Raw genomic sequence first — 17,787 nt, 5'->3', positions numbered from 1 at the left:
CATCTAGTCCTCTTTCCAAAAATTTAACAAGGTCGTTTTACATTCTTAAAGCACCACAGCAAAGTGGTTTAAATGCAAAATGTGCTTAAGTGCTACTTAACTATTCTAACTCTTCTACTGGGAAATCCTAGAAAACAGAACTAATGAAATGCAACTTCTACTTTAAAAATTCTAATTATAACTGTCACATTAAATTGAAGGTGAGAATAAAACTGGTGTATCTGTTAACTAAGTCAAGCGATGTACTGTGCCGTACGTGTTATTTAATGTGCAAGTGTAAAAGTCAAGTTCCCTGCAGAAATCGAAGTGCCTCCCCTCAGTCTTCTGAGAATGTATAAATTAACCATTCTCCCCCAAGCGGTCCTCCTCCCTGCCTCCCTCCGCCCTATTTTAAATGTAGATAGGGCGACCTAAGTCTTTTGAATTTGAAGGGCTGCTATCTCGGCCCCATTCTTTTCATCATCCTGTTTTGAATGACACTGAGCACGTATAGATTCTTCTATAAAAGCACCCCCTGGATGCAGGGCTTGGTTTTTCAAGCTGCTGGCTTAATTTTGCATAGCAATTAGTACTGACTTCTCTAAACCAGCAATCCAAATACAGCTCGAGAATGTTCCACGTAGTTCCTCAAACTTAACCCTGTGCCTTTTGATTTCAAGCCCGAAGGGGAGGAAGTTGCATAATTACTAAATTCCCAATTGGAGTGGTCTGGAGGAGGGTACGGTAATCCCAAACTATACGTTAATTCAAACCCTCGCCGCGACTGGGCAGCAAGGAGCCAACATATGCCTTCTTTAAAAAATCTATTCTACCTATTCACTGCCCGCGCAGGGCCGTGCCACATGGTCCTCCCTTGCAACCAGTCAGCTGTGAGCAGCAGATGGGATCATTTGCATTTTTCTTTTTATACTTTCTTTGATCGGCAAATTAAAGGATTTTTCTTAAATTTACATTCTCATTGTTTGCCTAAAATACAAACGTGGCTAAACTGTTGAATTGGGCTTCCCTGACTCTCACCCAGCACCTCCCCCTCCCCCACCCAGCCACTGAGACTTGAGAAAATACCCGAGGGGTAGATTTCATATTTATCAACTGGGAATCTACAGTCCAAGAGTTAGGAGTAGACAGAATGAGCCTTTATTGAGTTGGTGACTCGTGTTTTTCTATTTTAGGCGCTCGGCGCAGACAGCCCGTGGGTTTGTGTTTGTGGGGTGTGTGTCTGTGAGCGCGGGCGCTTCCGAAGCTCTCGCTCGGCAGCCTCACCCCCCAGAACTTCGGGTTGCAAGTAGCAGGCAAGATTTTAGCTCCCAGGCTCACAACAGAGGGCGGCCACCGTGCAGGGGGAGTGGCCAGAGCCAGCTTTTCCCAGCGCCAGGGTCGCTCTCCCGCGTCCCGCCGGACTCCATGCCGCCCCGCGGGGCCGCAGAAGCCACCCGGGCCCTCGCACCCCAAGGTCTTTGTGCCGGTCGCGGCGCGGGAAGACCGGCTTCGGGGGCCTGGGCAGCGGCCCAAAAGCCAAAAATGCGGGAGAGGCGTGGGCGCGAGGCGGGAGAAGCTCCGCACAGTCGCCGTCCCGCAAGGGGAAAAAAGTAGAAAAAGAGGCGTTTGGGGCCAAACTCTCGGGTCTGAGAAACCACGTTTCCGAGGACGGACTCGCGGTGGGAGGACACATGGGGTACAGGGGACATTGTTCGCGGCGCCCGCCCGCCGCGCCGTGGGTGTGCGGCCGCCGCCCCCGCCCCGGGCAGCCAGCGTGGGCCCACGTGGAGCGACTGCGCCCGCCGAGCGCGCCGGGCCGCCTGGGTCCCCGGAGTGCGCGCCCGAGCTCCCTGCCGCGGCCGTTCACGCCCGAGCGCCGCCGCCGCCGGTCCCGCGTGTGCCCCGCTGAGGGGGAGGGGCGGGCCGGGGGTGGGGGCGGAGGGGTTGTGGTTCCACTGCAGCGGGGGCTCCTGTGTCCTTGTGCGGAAATGACACACGGAGTCCCGTCACGTCACGCGAGAGCGCAGCGCACGGACACACACAAAGAGAGGGGAAAATACACGGCGCTCGCCCGCCCGCCGCCCCCAGCGCCTCCCCGGGCCGCCCCGGCCAGGCCCTCCGCGCGCGGCTCCCACTCCCCGGCCCCGCGCCCTCCCCCCACGTGGCGCCCAAACTCGGCGCGGGCCCGCCCGGCAAAGTACAGAACTCGCGTCCCAGGTAAGTGCGGGGCGGATCAAGCCGGCCGCGCGGCGGCGGCAGCGTTGGCGGCTCCGGGGCGAGCGGCCGGGAGAGTGGCTGCAACATCCATGCCGGGGTGGGGGCGGGAGCAGGGGAGGGGACGCGGAGGGGGGCTGCTCTTGCGCGCCCGCCGGTAGTAGCGCCCACCCCCGCGCGGGCCGAGCCACCGGAGCGGGCGCCGGGCGCCCACGGGCTCGCCGCGCCCATTGTGCTGCGCGCCCCTTTGTGCCCGCTCGGAACGCGGCGACTCCATGGCGTTCCGGGGAGCACGCGCGCCGCGCGGGGACGGGGGTTTCGCGCGGTGGAACCGTCCGCGCCGCCGCCGCCGCCCGCCCCACTCGCTCCGCGCGCCGGCCCCGCACCCCCGCCGGGCGCCGCGATGGAGCGGCCGGGGCGGCCGGAAGGCTCTGCCGGGCTCGCGGCAGCTTGGCGCTGGCACTCGGCGGGGCTGTGGCGGGGCACTGCTCGGCGTGTGGAAGGGGGTGTCGGAGCTGGAGCAGGGGGCGGGGACTGGAGGGAGATGCCGGGCGGCGAGCGGGAGGCCGGGAGAGCCGCCGCTCGGAGGAACGAAGCCTCCGGAGGCTGCAAATGGAGTGAGGCCGGCCCGCGGCGGCGGCGGCCGGGAGTGGAGGGATGGGCCCCGCCGCCAGGGGGCGCAGCGCTCCCTTCCCGGCCGTTCCACGGCGGTTCGCGGTTCCCGCTGCCTGGGAGCTGGAGGCGGGCCCGGCGCCTTGGGTGTGCACCCGGGCTGGCGCGAGGCCTGGCCGGCCGGCCGCAAAGCTAAAGCCCGGGGCGCTCGTGGCTCCTCGTGACCACCCCTTTCCCTTTATGATAAACGTGGTTTCCCACGCATGCTTTGCCCTCGTCTTATCCGTGAGGTGTGCACCACCGATTTGGAGACCCTTGTGTGCTTGTGTACCTACGTCTCCCTATGTAGATATTTTAAACAAGGTGTTTTTACAGAGAGAAAAGTTTTGTTGAGTGCTCAGGTGGTCTACCTGGAAGAATTCTGCGCGTAAAGGCTAACTCGACAAGAGGGCCGGGAGGAACAAGGTTACTCACTGGAGTTGGAAATGTGCAATTCCTCTCGTTAAAGTAACTTTTGAATGGTTAAATACAAATATTAAACATGCCACAGGGCACCGTGGTATAGTGCCAGAAAGCTACGGTTGCAGGAAACTGAGGTAAGGAAGTGAGTCCTTCAGGCTAGCCAGGTATATAAACGGCCGGGACGGAGGACGTGCTGTTGTTACTTGCTCCCCACTTCCACACTTGGAGTCCGTTTTTCTCTTTTTTTAAAACCATTCATCCCTAGATTTTGGCTTTATACCACAAGAGCCTGTCAAGCTTCCCTCGGTACTGGGACTTGGGCAAGATTTTTTATCTCCCTCACAGTTTCACATCCCCAGCGTCTGACCCAGTGTCTCATAACAGTAGGCGCTCAGTGCATATTTCCTAAATGAATGGAGAGAGCCTCTTGGATTCTAGAAGAAAGGTGGAGCCAGAGCAGCCAGTTGCTGCTGGGTTAGCTGGTGTCTGTGTGGCCCTTGAAATCTGTCACAAAAATCTCCTGTCATGGAAAATGAGTTTTTGTTTGTTTGTTTTTGAGACTAAGTCTCGCTCTGTCACCCGGGCTGGAGTGCAGTGGCTCTATCTCGGCTCACTGCAACCTCCGCCTCCAGGGTTCAAGTGATTTTCCTGCTTCAGCCTCCCGAGTAGCTGGGATTACAGGCCATGTGCCACCATGCCTTGCTAATTTTTATATTTGTGGTAGAGACGGAGTTTCACCATGTTGCCCAGGCTGGTTTCCCGACGTCAGGTGATCTGCCTGCCTGACCTCCCAAAGTGTTGGGATCACAGGCATCAGCCACCGTGCCCGGCAGGAACATGTTTTTTTTTTTTTTGAGACGAGTCTCGCCCTGTCGCCAGGCTGGAATGCAGTGGTGTGATCTTGGCTCACTGCAACCTCCACCTCGGAGGTTCAAGGGATTCTCCTGCCACAGCCTCCCAAGTAGCTGGGACTACAGGCGTGTGCCACCATGCCTGGCTAATTTTTTGTATTTTTGGTAGAGACGGGGTTTCACCGTGTTAGCCAGGATAGTCTCGATCTCCTGACCTCATGATCTGCTCGCCTCCCAAAGTGTTGGGATTACAGGCGTGAGCCACCACGCCAGGCTTTTTTTTTTTTTTTTTTTTTTCCCCCTTGAGACAGAGTTTCGCACTTGTTGCCCAGGCTGAAGTGTAATGGCACCATCTTGGCTCACCGCAACTTACGCCTCCTGGGTTCAAGTGATTCTCCTGCCTCAGCCTCCCAAGTAACTGGGATTACAGGCACGCACCACCATGCTGGGCTAGTTTTATAGTTTTAGTAGAGACGAGATTTCTCCATGTTGGTCAGGCTAGTCTCGAACTCCCAATCTCAGGTCATTCGCCAGCCTCAGCCTTCCAAAGTGCTGGGATTACAGCTGTGGGCCACCGTGCCCAGCCTTTTTTTTTTTTTTGTTACCAGCGATGCCATCTTCTTGCTGAAGAACTAATATAACAAAGTTTTATGTGATTCCACCCACCTTCCCCATGCCCAGCAAGTTAGGAACTGGCAGACGAGACAGTCAGCATCCCAACAATTAAAAGGTGCCGTATTGACACATTTTCTTTACATCCTCTCCCTTTGGGTACTTTCTTGGCTCCTAAGCACCCCTGTGTGAACAAAAGCATAGCAGAATGTCTAATATTAATTACAAAGAGAAAAATTGGAGTGAGTCCTGACACAGGTTTGATTAGGTGAAAATATCCTATATTAATGTGTCACCTGCTACTTTTTAGCACTGCCTAGAAAGCCCCTGGAAGCAATGAGAAACTAAACAGCATGTTTGTATGAATTGTACTGACACCATGATGAAAAGTTTAAATACCTCAAATTGTATAATGTAGAAACATTAAGTGTGAAGGTCCGCTAGTCAACCAGCAAAAATGATGTGGTGTTTGTATATTGGAGGCTGGGATGTAGTGTGTTTTTCCTGGTGCTTTTTTTTTTTTTTTTTTTTTTTTTTTGAGACAGAGTCTCACTCTGTTGCCCAGGCTGGAGTGCAGTGGCATGATCTTGGCTCACCACAACCTCTGTCTCCTGGGTTCAAGTGATTCTCCTGCCTCAGCCTCCCAAGTAACTGGGATTACAGGTGCGTGCCACCACGCCCGTCTAATTTGGGTGTTAAGTGATAGGTTTTGGTTGCTAACCTAATTGCATTGTTCCCATCATTGGCTAAGGTAAGCTTGGGGAATTAATTGTAGAATTAATCTTTGGAATAAGAAACCTATTCTGTATCCTTTTAGTGGTGTTTATAGGGATGTGTACATATGTTATCTTTCTCTCTCTTTTTTTTTTTTATCTGAGATTGAGTCTCGCTGTGTCACCCAGGCTAGAATGCAGTGGCACAACCTCAGCTCAGTGCATCCTCCGCCTCCTGGGTTCAAGTGATTCTCCTGCTTCACCCTCCCAAGTAACTGGGATCACAGGCATGCACTACCATACCCGGCTAATTTTTGTATTTTTAGTAGAGACGGGGTTTCACCATGTTGGCCAGGCTGGTCTCAAACTCCTGACCTTAGGTGATCTGCCCACCTCGGCCTCCCAAAGTGCTGAGATTACAGGCTTGGGCCACCACGCCTAGCCTACATGTGTTATCTTTCATAGAACGATACACTCCCAGAGAGTCAGTTTTACTCTGGGAATTTTTGAGGCAGGTTCTCTCTCTTTCACCCAACCTGGAGTGCAGTGGCACAATCTCGACCCATTGCAACCACTGACTCCCAGGCTCAAGCGATCCTCCCACCTCAGCCTCTCAAGTAGCTGGGACTACAGGTATGCGCCACCACACCTGGCTAATTTTTTATGTGTTTAGTAGATACGGGGTTTCACCATGTTGGCCAGGCTGGTCTCGAACTCCTGAGCTCAAGTGATCTACATGTGTCGGCCTCCCAAAGTGCTGGAATTGCAGGTGTGAGCCACCACCTGACTGGGATAAATTTTTAAAATGAAACTTAAATATCTGGGTGCAGTGGCTCACACCTGTAATCCCAGCACTTTGGGAGGCCGAGACAGGTGGATCACCTGATGTCAGGAGTTCCAGACCAGCCTGGCCAACATGGTGAAACCCCGTCTCTACTAAAAATACAAAAATTAGCCAGGTGTGGTGGTGGCTAATCCTACCTACTCGGGAGGCTGAAGCAGGAAAATTGCTTGAACCTGGGAGGAGGAGGCTGCAGTGAGCCGACATTGTGCCATACTGCACTCCAGCCTGGGTGACAGAGCAAGACTCTGTCTCAAAAAGAAAAGAAAAAGAAATAAAGTCACACCCACAAAAATGTGCTAAAAACTGATTTTTTTGGTGCTTTGTATCACCTTGCTCTGACAGTCTCTTTCCTTCTCCAAATTTGATAATGTTCTTCTCCCGCTTCTGATACATCAGTATTTCTTTTTTTTTTTTATTTTTTATTTTATTTTATTTATTTTATTTTATTTTTTTGAGACGCAGTCTCGCTCTGTCACCCAGGCTGGAGTGCAGTGGCGCGATCTCGGCTCACTGCAAGCTCCCCCTCCCGGGTTTACGCCATTCTCCTGCCTCAGCCTCCAGAGTAGCTGGGACTACAGGCGCCCGCCATCTCGCCCGGCTAGTTTTTGTATTTTTAGTAGAGACGGGGTTCACCGTGTAGGCCAGGATGGTCTCGATCTCCTGACCTCGTGATCCACCCGTCTCGGCCTCCCAAAGTGCTGGGATTACAGGCTTGAGCCACGGCGCCCGGCCACATCAGTATTTCTTTTTTTTTTTTTTTTTTTTTTTTTGAGACGGAGTCTCGCTCTGTCGCCCAGGCTGGAGCGCAGTGGCCGGATCTCAGCTCACTGCAAGCTCCGCCTCCCGGGTTTACGCCATTCTCCTGCCTCAGCCTCCCGAGTAGCTGGGACTACAGGCGCCCGCCACCTCGCCCGGCTAGTTTTTGTATTTTTAGTAGAGACGGGGTTTCACCGTGTTAGCCAGGATGGTCTCGATCTCCTGACCTCGTGATCCGCCCGTCTCGGCCTCCCAAAGTGCTGGGATTACAGGCTTGAGCCACCGCGCCCGGCCACATCAGTATTTCTTGCAACGTCATTGTTTCAACCCAGAGCTCTTGTGGTTTCTGGGATTAGCTGCCGCAAGTTCCCCACACATGCCAAACTAAGAGCTCTCCATGCCAGTGTCAGCCTTCAGAGTGTTAAACATGAGAGGGGCTATTTTAAGAGTGGCAGTGAATGCTTGGCATGTTAGTCTGTAAATTTCATATGAAAACCACTTCTACAAACTGTTGTTTTAGAGCTGAAGTTTTCTCAGCAGGTCACCTGATACCATGCTGTCCCTCCATTTTTTTGTAAGACAGGGTCTGGCTGTGTTGACCAGGCTGATCCTGAACTCCTAGGCTCAAGCAATGCTTCCCCCTGAACCTCTTGAATAGCTGGGACTATGGGTGCACACCACCGTGCCCAGCTTCCTTTTTTTTTTGAGTCAGGGTCTCACTCTGTCACCCAGGATGGAGTGCAGTGACACGATCACAGCTCACTGCAGCTTCAACCTCCTGGGCTCAAATGATCCTTCCACGTCAGCCTCCCAGGTGGCTGGAACTATAGGCCTGTGCCACCACATCTGGCTAATTTTTTTGAGACAGAGTTTTGCCCTTGTTGCCCAGGGTGTAGTGCAATGGCATGATCCCAGCTCACTGCAACCACCGCCTCCCGGGTTCAAGCAATTCTCCTGCCTCAGCCTCCCTGGTAGCTGGGATTTCAGGTGTCCGCCACTACACCTGGCTATTTTTGTATTTTTAATAGAGACGTGTCGGGTTTCACCATGTTGGCCAGGCTGGTCTCCTGACCGCAAGTGATATGCCATCGTCGGCCTCCCATAGTGCTGGGGCTATAGGCGTGAGCCACCGTGCCAGCAATTTTTTGTGTTTTTTTATAGAGATGGGATTCACCATATTGCCCAGGCTGGTCTCAAACTCCTGGAGTCAAGTGTTCCACCTGCCTTTGGCTGAGATTACAGGTGTGAGCTGCTATGCCTGCCCCACCTCAATTTTTTTTTTCTTTCTTTTTTTTTTTTGAGACAGTCTTGCTCTGTCACCCAGGCTGGAGTGCAGTGGCACTATCTCTGCTCAGTGGACCCTCCACCTCCCAGGTTCGAGGATTCTCCTGCCTCAGCCTCCTAAATAGCTGAGATTACAGGCCCACACCACCATACCCATCTAATTTTTGTGTTTTTAGTAGAGACAGGGTTTTGTCATGTTGGCCAGGCTGATCTCTCAACCCCAGCCTCCCAAAGTGATGGGATTACAGGCAAGAGCCACCATGCCCAAATCCCCACCTCTCCCCCCATAATTTTTAATCCAAGTTGAAACCTGTATTTAAAGTCAGCCCTTTTGGCTTTGTGTGGTGGCTCATACCTGTAATCCCAGCACTTTGGGAGGCTGAAGTGGCTGGATCTCTTGAGGCCAGGAGTTCGAGACCAGCCTGGTCAACATGGCTGAAACCCCATCTCTACTGAAAAATACAAAAATTGACCAGGTGTGGTGGCATATGCCTGTATTCCCAGCTACTCGGGAGGCTGAGACAGGAGAATTGCTTGAACCCAGGATGCAGAGTTGCAGAGAGCCGAGGTCGCACCGCTGCACTCCAGCTTGGGCAACAGAGATTCTGTCTCAAATCAATCAGCCCTCTTAATTTTTTTTTCTACCTGTGACCACCTCTCCTTTTGTCTGATTTTCAGTTATCTCTGACTAGTGAAACATAGTTGCATCAGTATCAGGGCATTGATTGCTCCGTTGAATAAGTTACTTGCTGGCCTTTTCTGGTATGTCCCGGGCTGTTGGTTTGAGCGTGGAGCTGACAGAAGGGAAGGACTGAGGCTTGCTTAGGATTGGAGGTGCAGTAAACCCTAATTAGCTTGTGTGATCACAAGATAAAACACTTGAAAAAATGGGAAGTGCAGCGGAAACTCAGCTTATACCTCCTAGGAAAATTAGTCACTGTTGTGTAGTCGGTCACATGGTTGGATGCTGGAACGTGCGGTCCCTCCTTCCACCTTGAGCCTCAGCTTCTGCATACCAAGGTTAATAAGCAGAGTCTCCTGTGAGCCATGTGAGAAGGTAGCCCTCCATGAGGTTCGGGAGAATGTAAGTGGAACTTCTTAGCTGGGGAAGATGGCACATTTACTCAAGACTCAGAAGACCCAAGTGACCAAAGATTAAGATACCAAATCACAGGCGCTCAGGCAGGGTTGTGCGGCTGTGCTTGGCTGCATGCTGGAAGATGAGGTTGTGCTCTGACTGAATAAGGAAGGCAGCTACAATTACAGCTTTAGAAAAACTCAGAGGAAAATTGCCCTGGTTTTATGAGGACTGGTATTTTTCAAACTGCATTTGCAGATGTGCCTAAAAATAAAAACAAATTGCGAACATGTCCTGCAAATCCCTTGGGCAGAATGCCACTGCCAAGGGGGCTGGGTCCTGAGAGCCTCGAGGCTCCCAGCTGGTCCTGTGAACCCAGAGACCCACGGCACCAAAGTAGATGGCATGGGAACATTCTTCCTGTCCTCAGGGAGAGCGTTTTATTTGGTTTCATCCCCCTCCCTCCAGTTTCTATGTTTCATTGGAAAGAAAACTTACTAAATCTTTTTAATCTTTTAAGCCATTTTATTTAATTTGCAGTTCTTAAAAATTCACTATTAAGATATACTTTAGGCTGGGCAGGGTGGCTCACACCTGTAATCCCAGAACTTTGGGAGGCCGAGGCGGGTGGGTCACTTGAGGCCAGGAGTTCAAGGCCAGCCTGGCCAACATGGTAAAACCCTGTCTCTACTGAAAATACAGGAATTAATCAGGCATGGTGGCGCATGCCTGTAATCCCAGCTACTTGGGAGGCTGAGGCAGGAGGAACCCAGGAGGCAAAGCTTGCAGTGAGCCAAGATCGTGCCACTGCACTCCAGCCTGGGTGACAGAATGAGACTTTGTCTCGAAAAAATAAAAAAATAAAATGCACTTTAAACATCTTTTCCTTAAAAAAAAAAGAAGCAGTTTTATAATAGGTAACATTCAGTGCTATGTGTCAGACACTTTCTCCTTTGTAATTTTCACAAAAACTTGATGAGGTGAGGTAGATGTGTCCAGCTCCTATTACAGGAGCTGGAGCACAGGAGTTCAAGACTACAGTGAGCTCTGATCATACTACTGAACTCTGCCTGGGTAACAGAGCAAGACCCCCATCTCTGGGAAAAAAAAAAAAAAATGAAAAACCTGGATTGAAAGCCAGGGTTTCATGCAGTTCCATCTGACCAAAGTTTAGTGGACAATTCCATTTTTAGGGGGGTCACCTGCACTAGTTCCTGCCTTGGTCACAGGCTGGCCCATCTGGCTAATTGACTTGCTCATGCACCTGCTCCCCGCTCACAGTTAGCAGGAAGAGGGAAAGAAAGCCGGGAGATCATGGCCCATTCCTCAGTCCCAGCTTCCTTGGAGGGCTGGAATGAAGCTCTTATGCCGGGAAGGCCCTTCCTGCTCCTTGGTCTTGGCAGCATCCATCGGCTGGCACAAATGCACCGCGCCCCCCCCCCCCGCCCATTCCCTATCTGCACAAGAAGCAGTGCTTGTGGGGACTGTGTGCGTTGACATACATAACATTTAGAATGCGGAGCCTGTGCCACACGAATATAACTACCGTCACTGTCTTCTAGGTTTAATTTTTAGAAGTCAGTGTCACCTGTAGCAGAGAGGTTCCTTGAAATCAAATCAGACATATGGCAATTGTGAAAAGACTGAAGTAAGGTTTAGGTCTTGGTTAAATTTTTTAAATCCTTGAGTTTGTTTTGTTAATGACTGAGCATATTCTCTCCACTTTACCTTCTGTGTGTGGTAGGGGCCACACAGCCACCATCCCCATTGTCTCAGATTCCAATCACATTCCTGTTCTGGGGCCCACATTCTCTAGGGAATCTTCCGGTAGTGAGAGTTTGCTTCAGTTTACACCTGGAAACAGCTCTTAGGGGCAACGGGTATTTGCCCCTGAGTGACATGAGGTCAGGGCTGCTGGGGCCAGGTCTTCTCGGACTGGCACCTCAGCCCAGTGGCGAGGACATCTCTGATCTAGCAGGGTAAAATCCGGAGTCAGCTGGCTGGAATTTGAACCTCCAGGTTGCAGGAAGCCCAAGTACTTCCCATTTCTGGGCCTGCCGCTTGTCCTGTGTGACTCCCCGGCCCGCAGGCCTCTGGCAGCTCTGATTAGGCTTACGCTACTGTCACAAAAGACCAGGTCTGTCTGCTCTCTCCACAGCAACCGACTGTTCAAAGAACTTGATAGAAAGGTACCCTGGGCCACTCCCAGCACCTGTGGGTGCACTAGAGAATGTCCTTTTGGAAATCTATGGACTTGGCAGGGAAAAGGCCAGTGATCCTGATCAACTGCCCCCTGCTTAGATGACCATGTCATCTCCCATCCCAGTTCTCTTTTTTTTTTTTTCTTTTTTGTGACGGAGTCTTTCTCTGCTGCCCAGATTGGAGTGCAGTGGCACGATCTTGGCTCACTGCAACCTCTGCCTCCCAGGTTCAAGCGATTCTCCTGCCTCAGCCTCCTGAGTAGCTGGGACTACAGGCGGGTGCCTCCATGCCCAGCTAATTTTTGTATTTTTAGTAGAGATGGGGTTTCACCATGTTGGCCAGGATGGTCTCCATCTCTTGACCTCATGATCCGCCTGGCTCGGCCTCCCAGAGTGCTGGGATTACAGGTGTGAGCCACTGCGCCCAGCCGACAGGGGACTGTTTAACCTAATATCCTTTTGTGTTTGCTGATTTTTATTCTGTGTGGATGTACAGTCGGCCCCGCCACATCTACAGGTTCATCCAACTGCAGGTAGAAAATACTCCAAAAGCTGGAGCTGGACACAGTGGCTCACGCCTCTAATCCCAGCACTTTGGGAGGTCGAGGTGGGTTAACTGCTTGAGCCCCAGAGTTTGAGAGCAGCTTGGGCAATGCAGGGAGGCCTGTCTCTACAAAATAAAAAATTAGCTGTGTGTGGTGGCACATGCCTGTGGTCCCAGCTACTTGGGAGGCTGAGGTGGGAGGATGCCTTGAGCCCAGGAGGTTAAGGCTATAGCAAGCCACGATCGTACCACTGCACTCCAGCCTAGGTGACAGAACCCATCTTGAAAAAAAAAAAATCCAAAAGAAAAACCAATAAAAAATTACACCAAGAAAAAGCTATACAATATAACCACTATTTACATACCACTTACACTGTATTATTATAAGTAATCTGGAGATGATTTAAAGTATACAGGAGGATGTACATAGGTTACATGCAAATATTACACTATTTTTTTTTTTTTTTTATCAGGAACTTGAATATCTGCGGATTTGGGTGTCATTGGGAGTCTTGGAACCAACCCCCAGGATATTAAGACATGACTATATTACCTGATAAAAAATGGGGAAAAGCCACATAATGTGTCTTCCCTCTTAAAATGAACTCTAAAAAGGTGAAGTGTCCTGTAATGTGTAACTCTTTCCAGCTTTTCCATCTCTTTGTGATGTGGTTCTTCCTAAGCAGCAGTGAATGGTTCTCACTTCTCTGCCTTTTCCTTGCCTTTCTTCACAGCCTTTCTTCCCTCCACAGTGTCCCTTCCAGTCAAGGCAAGTGCATGCTGGTAGTCAGGATTCAGATTCATCCGGATTGCAGCATGAAGCATAGAAGTAGCCCTAAGCCCTGCAAGTTACTGGATTTATGTAGCCAACTTAAACAACTTATCCATTGTAATTTGATATTTGAGTGGTTAAAGCATCTTGTTATTTCTGAACATTTGGGATTATCCTCCTTTTTGTGCTTTTTGTAAACTGAAGGCTTTTCTGATGACCTACTAATCTTTCCTCACCCATGTGCCCTGAATGGAAGATGGAACAGTGCCTATCTCTCTCTGCAGGACAGAGACTAGTAGGCATTTAAATAAAATTATATATATATATTCCTGTGAGCTCTGCAACATTTAAAACCTTTTTGTACCAATGACAGTCATTTTGCCTGGGGCTTCCTAGGCTATTTGTTTAAGAAAAACACAGAAGCATTTTCACTTATTAAATTAACCACCAGAGATTGGTCTTGTTTGGGAGTTGCTCTCTCACGTCTTGAAAACTGCGGCATTTTAACTCCAGGCAGCTGCAAGCTGCATGGGTCTCATGGACACACGTCTCCTTCTTTTGTTTAAACTTTCCCTTGGCTTGGTCAGGGCTTCTCTCTTTTTCTTCTTTCTTTTTCGTTTTTTTCTTTTCTTTCTTTTTTGAGACAGAGTCTTACTCTGTTGCCCAGGCTGGAGTGCAGTGATGCGATCTCAGCTCACTGCAAGCTCTGCCTCCTGGGTTCACGCCATTCTCCTGCCTCAGCCTCCCGAGTAGCTGGGACTACTGGCACCCACCACCACGCCCGGCTGATTTTTTTTTTTTTTTTTTTAAGTAGAGACAGGTTTCACTGTGTTAGCCAGGATGTTCTGGATCTCCTGACCTCGTGATCCACCTGCCTTGGCCTCCCATAGTGCTGGGATTACAGATGTGAGCCACTGCACCCAGCCTTTCCTTTCTGTTTTTCTTTTTCTTTCTTTTTTTTTTTTTTTGAGATGGAGTTTCGCTCTTACTGCCCAGGCCTCCCGGGTTCAAGCGATTCTCCTGCCTCAGCCTCCTGAGTGGCTGGGATTACAGGCACGCGCCACCACGCCCAGCTAATTTTGTATTTTTAGTAGAGATGTGGTTTCTCCGTGTTGGTCGGGCTGGTCTTCAATTCCCATCCTCAGGTGATCCACCCGCCTTGACCTCCCAAAGTGCTGGGATTACAGGTGTGAGACACCGTGCCTGGCCTCTTTTTCTTTTTATTTTTTCCTAGGCTTAGCTCAGCTGTCTGAGGGACGTAGAAGAGACATCCCTTGGGGAGAAAGTTGATTTTGGGGAACGTGCAGGTGTGTTGACTGTCCCATAATTTGAGGTGTGTAGTGGGAGGCATGAGAGCGTTTTGAAAGTGAGAGAATGTCAGAATGAGAAGTTCTGCAGAGTCCAGGAGGCAAAGGGAATGCTCACAGCAGCCTTTAGGAGGCAGGTGCTGCTGTCGTTGGGTAGTTGTGGCAGCGCCTACATAGCCTGTAGTCAGGCAGGCGAGAGGAATGTCTGTGGCATGCTAGGCATCTGGGTGCTGGGTGTCCACCCAGGAGGAGCAGAGCTTGTGACCCTCATCTGGGCAGGTGACCAGGAAATGGAGGTAGCAATGTGCTCCCCATCCCCTTTCTGCCCAGCTGTGACATTGTTGATGTGCTGTCCCTGCGGCAGCTGGGGATGAAGGGAGTGGCTACATGTCTCTCTTGTAGAAGCTTTTCTGTATTGTGGGGTGGAGTCTGTTCTACCCTCGGAGCAGACTGGCTTTCCAGAGTCCTAAGGGAGGCAGAAGGAGACTTGGTTTCCTGGTGCTGTTGGATAGAGGGACTCAAGTCTGGAAACAGGCCCATGGTTCATCAGAAGAAGCTTAACAAAAGAATGAAGACTCTATTATTTCCTCCCTGGCTGGCTGAGGGAAGGCACAGAAAGACTGGATTTGAATCCAGGTTCTGCCACTCAGCGATGTAACACTGGAGGAGTTACCTGTCCTGGGTTTCTCTATTTGTTGAAATTGGAACTAAAATAGCTCAGGGTGAGGCACAGGCACACATGCAGTGGCCAGCCCAGTGCCTGGTGTGAAGTTGGTGGGCTGCAGATGTTACAGGGGATGCTCACCTCACTCCCACTGTGCAAGCCAGGGGCAGGTGCGAGGTTTCCAGGCCTTGCAAATGGGAAATTCCCCAGCTTCTTAATAAGGGAGGCTGATTTGCTAGCCTGGAGGGAAGGGGCCCACCATGCTGTGTTCTGGGCTACTTCTGGGCTAACCTAGCATCTGTCACTAGTCTATAAATGGACACGGAAGTGTTTTCCAAAGCACAGGCACTCGGTGTCTTGAATGCCCAGGCAGCCGCACCAGTACCCCTTCCTCCTACCTCAGCTGCATGAGCCCTCTGGGGTCTCTGCCCACTACAGGTAGCTGAGATTGTGCTCTTCCTTCATCACTTTCTAGGGGCTCAGAATTCAGAGGCCAAATTGCCTGCTGTAGGGTCACATGGTGGTGGTTCAGAAAATAGCCTCCTTCCAACCCCACTGGAAACAAGGAAAAATAAAAAAAACAGAAAGTAGGCTTTCTGCTCACCACGCCACATTCCCAGCAGACTCCATGCGGCAGCGTGGACTCCCGCCCTGCACTGCTCCCTATGTGATGGGCCTGCCAGAGACACATGGTTGGGCGAATATAATGGCAGATAAATATACTGCCCTTCTCACCACCCGTGGCCCCGTCTGCTACGTTCTTTCATCGATGCCTGTTTTGTTTTGTTCTAGTATTTGCCCAACCTTTTAATGCTTTCTGCTTACCACAATCTTTGACTCTGCAATTTTTCTTTCACTGTGACCCTTTTCCTCCCCAGATAAACCAACCGCCGTCCCCTCCCTCTCTGCCTTGCCAAATGTAATTTGTTTTGTACAGTATGCCCATCTCTGACAGCCATCGTTTCTCCCCATCTGTTCTGTATCTCAGAACTCCCTTGATTGGCAGGAATGGGTTATGTGACCATGGCAGTTTCCAAGGGCAGGGGCATTCAGGTGACCTGCAGTGTGTTTCCTTGAGAGACCTCCTACCAGGCTGGGAATCCGGTCTTGAATTTCTGCCTGGCATTGTCCAGCCTTCCTAGCCGCTCAGAGACACCCAGCTCAGATGATGGTGATCCAAAGCGAGGTATAGTTCCTTTAAATACAGTGGAAAAATTTAAAATTTTCCACTAAAATTTGCCTCTGGTAAAATAGTTCTCAGACCCTTGAAGTTGACTTATTATTTGTTTTCTGTCAATATCACACTGTATGTAATGTTTTTTCAGGTAGGAGATGGCTTGATGAGTAGGAATTATTTTCAGTTTCAAATAAATCTCATTTTGCTTTTCTCATTCCTCTGAAAATTAGCAATACAGGGATGAAAAGAATTGCGCCTGTCTTGCACTATTGTGCACTGTTCTTGCACTGAGAATAGTGCTTCACATCATAAGCACTGTATGTGTTGCCATTATTAGTAACCTTTGCAGTGATGATTGTGCTCATGGATCACCCAGACACACTCTCCCTCTTGCTGCCATCCCCGCCCCATTCACCCATCTAAAACAGGTACTGTATGTCAAACACACACCATTCTGTGGCTACTCCTTGAATGTTTCACTGAACATTTTAGATGGCTTTACAGAGTTTCTTTCTTTTTTTTTTTTTGAGACGGAGTCTTGCTCTGCCACCCAGGCTGGAGTGCAGTGGCCAGATCTCAGCTCACTGCAAGCTCCGCCTCCTGGGTTTACGCCATTCTCCTGCCTCAGCCTCCCGAGTAGCTGGGACTACAGGCGCCCACCTCGTCGCCCGGCTAGTTTTTTGTATTTTTTTTTTTTTTTTTTTGAGGCGGAGTCTCGCTCTGTCACCCGGACTGGAGTGCAGTGGCCGGATCTCAGCTCACTGCAAGCTCCGCCTCCCGGGTTTACGCCATTCTCCTGCCTCAGCCTCCCGAGTAGCTGGGACTACAGACGCCCGCCACCTCGCCCGCTAGTTTTTGTATTTTTAGTAGAGACGGGGTTTCACCGTGTTAGCCAGGATGGTCTCGATCTCCTGACCTCATGATCCGCCCGTCTCGGCCTCCCAAAGTGCTGGGATTATAGGCTTGAGCCACCGCGCCCGGCCAGTTTTTTGTATTTTTTTTTTTTTTTTTTTTGAGACGGAGTCTCGCTCTGCCACCCAGGCTGGAGTGCAGTGGCGGATCTCAGCTCACTGCAAGCTCCACCTCCGGGTTTACGCCATTCTCCTGCCTCAGCCTCCGAGTAGCTGGGACTACAGGCGCCTGCCTTGTCGCCCGGCTAGTTTTTTTTTGTATTTTTCAGTAGAGACAGGGTTTCACCGTATTAGCCAGGATGGTCTCGATCTCCTGACCTCGTGATCCGCCCGTCTCGGCCTCCCAAAGTGCTGGGATTACAGGCTTGAGCCACCGCGCCCGGCAGTTTTTTGTATTTTTAAGTAGAGACAGGGTTTCACCGTATTAGCCAGGATGGTCTCGATCTCCTGACCTCGTGATCTGCCCGTCTCGGCCTCCCAAAGTGCTGGGATTACAGGCTTAAGCCACCGCGCCCGGCCCTTTTTTTTTTTTTTTTGAGACAGAGTCACTCAGTTGCCCAGGCTGGAGTATAGTGGCGCGATCTGGGCTCACTGTAACCTCTGCCTCTCGGGTTCAAGCAATTCTCCTGCCTCAGTAGCTGGGACTATAGGCGTGCGCCGCTGTGCCTAGCTAATTTTTGTATTTTTAGTAGAGATGGGATTTCACCATGTTGGTCAGGCTGGTGTTGAACTTCTGACCCCAGGTGATCCGCCCACCTTGGCCTCCCAAAGTGCTGGGATTACAGGCATGAGCCACCATTCCTGGC

At 50.8% G+C, this 17,787-nt stretch overlaps 1 protein-coding gene across 1 annotated transcript in view; it reads left to right on the top strand.

Moving 5' to 3' along the window:
- The first annotated feature begins 1,771 nt into the window (after nt 1-1,771).
- The window catches only part of BEND3 (BEN domain containing 3), a 51,202-nt gene continuing 35,186 nt past the window's right edge, over nt 1,772-17,787 (top strand). The window contains exon 1 of the mRNA XM_033234754.1: nt 1,772-2,196. The gene's annotated coding sequence lies outside the window, so the exon portion shown is untranslated. The remainder of the gene's footprint in view (nt 2,197-17,787) is intronic.

The sequence above is a fragment of the Trachypithecus francoisi genome, unplaced genomic scaffold (genome assembly GCF_009764315.1).
Source record: "Trachypithecus francoisi isolate TF-2019V2 unplaced genomic scaffold, Tfra_2.0 Lachesis_group15, whole genome shotgun sequence".
In the NCBI taxonomy this organism is placed as follows: domain Eukaryota; kingdom Metazoa; phylum Chordata; class Mammalia; order Primates; family Cercopithecidae; genus Trachypithecus; species Trachypithecus francoisi.
This window is presented reverse-complemented; position numbering and strand designations above follow the sequence as displayed.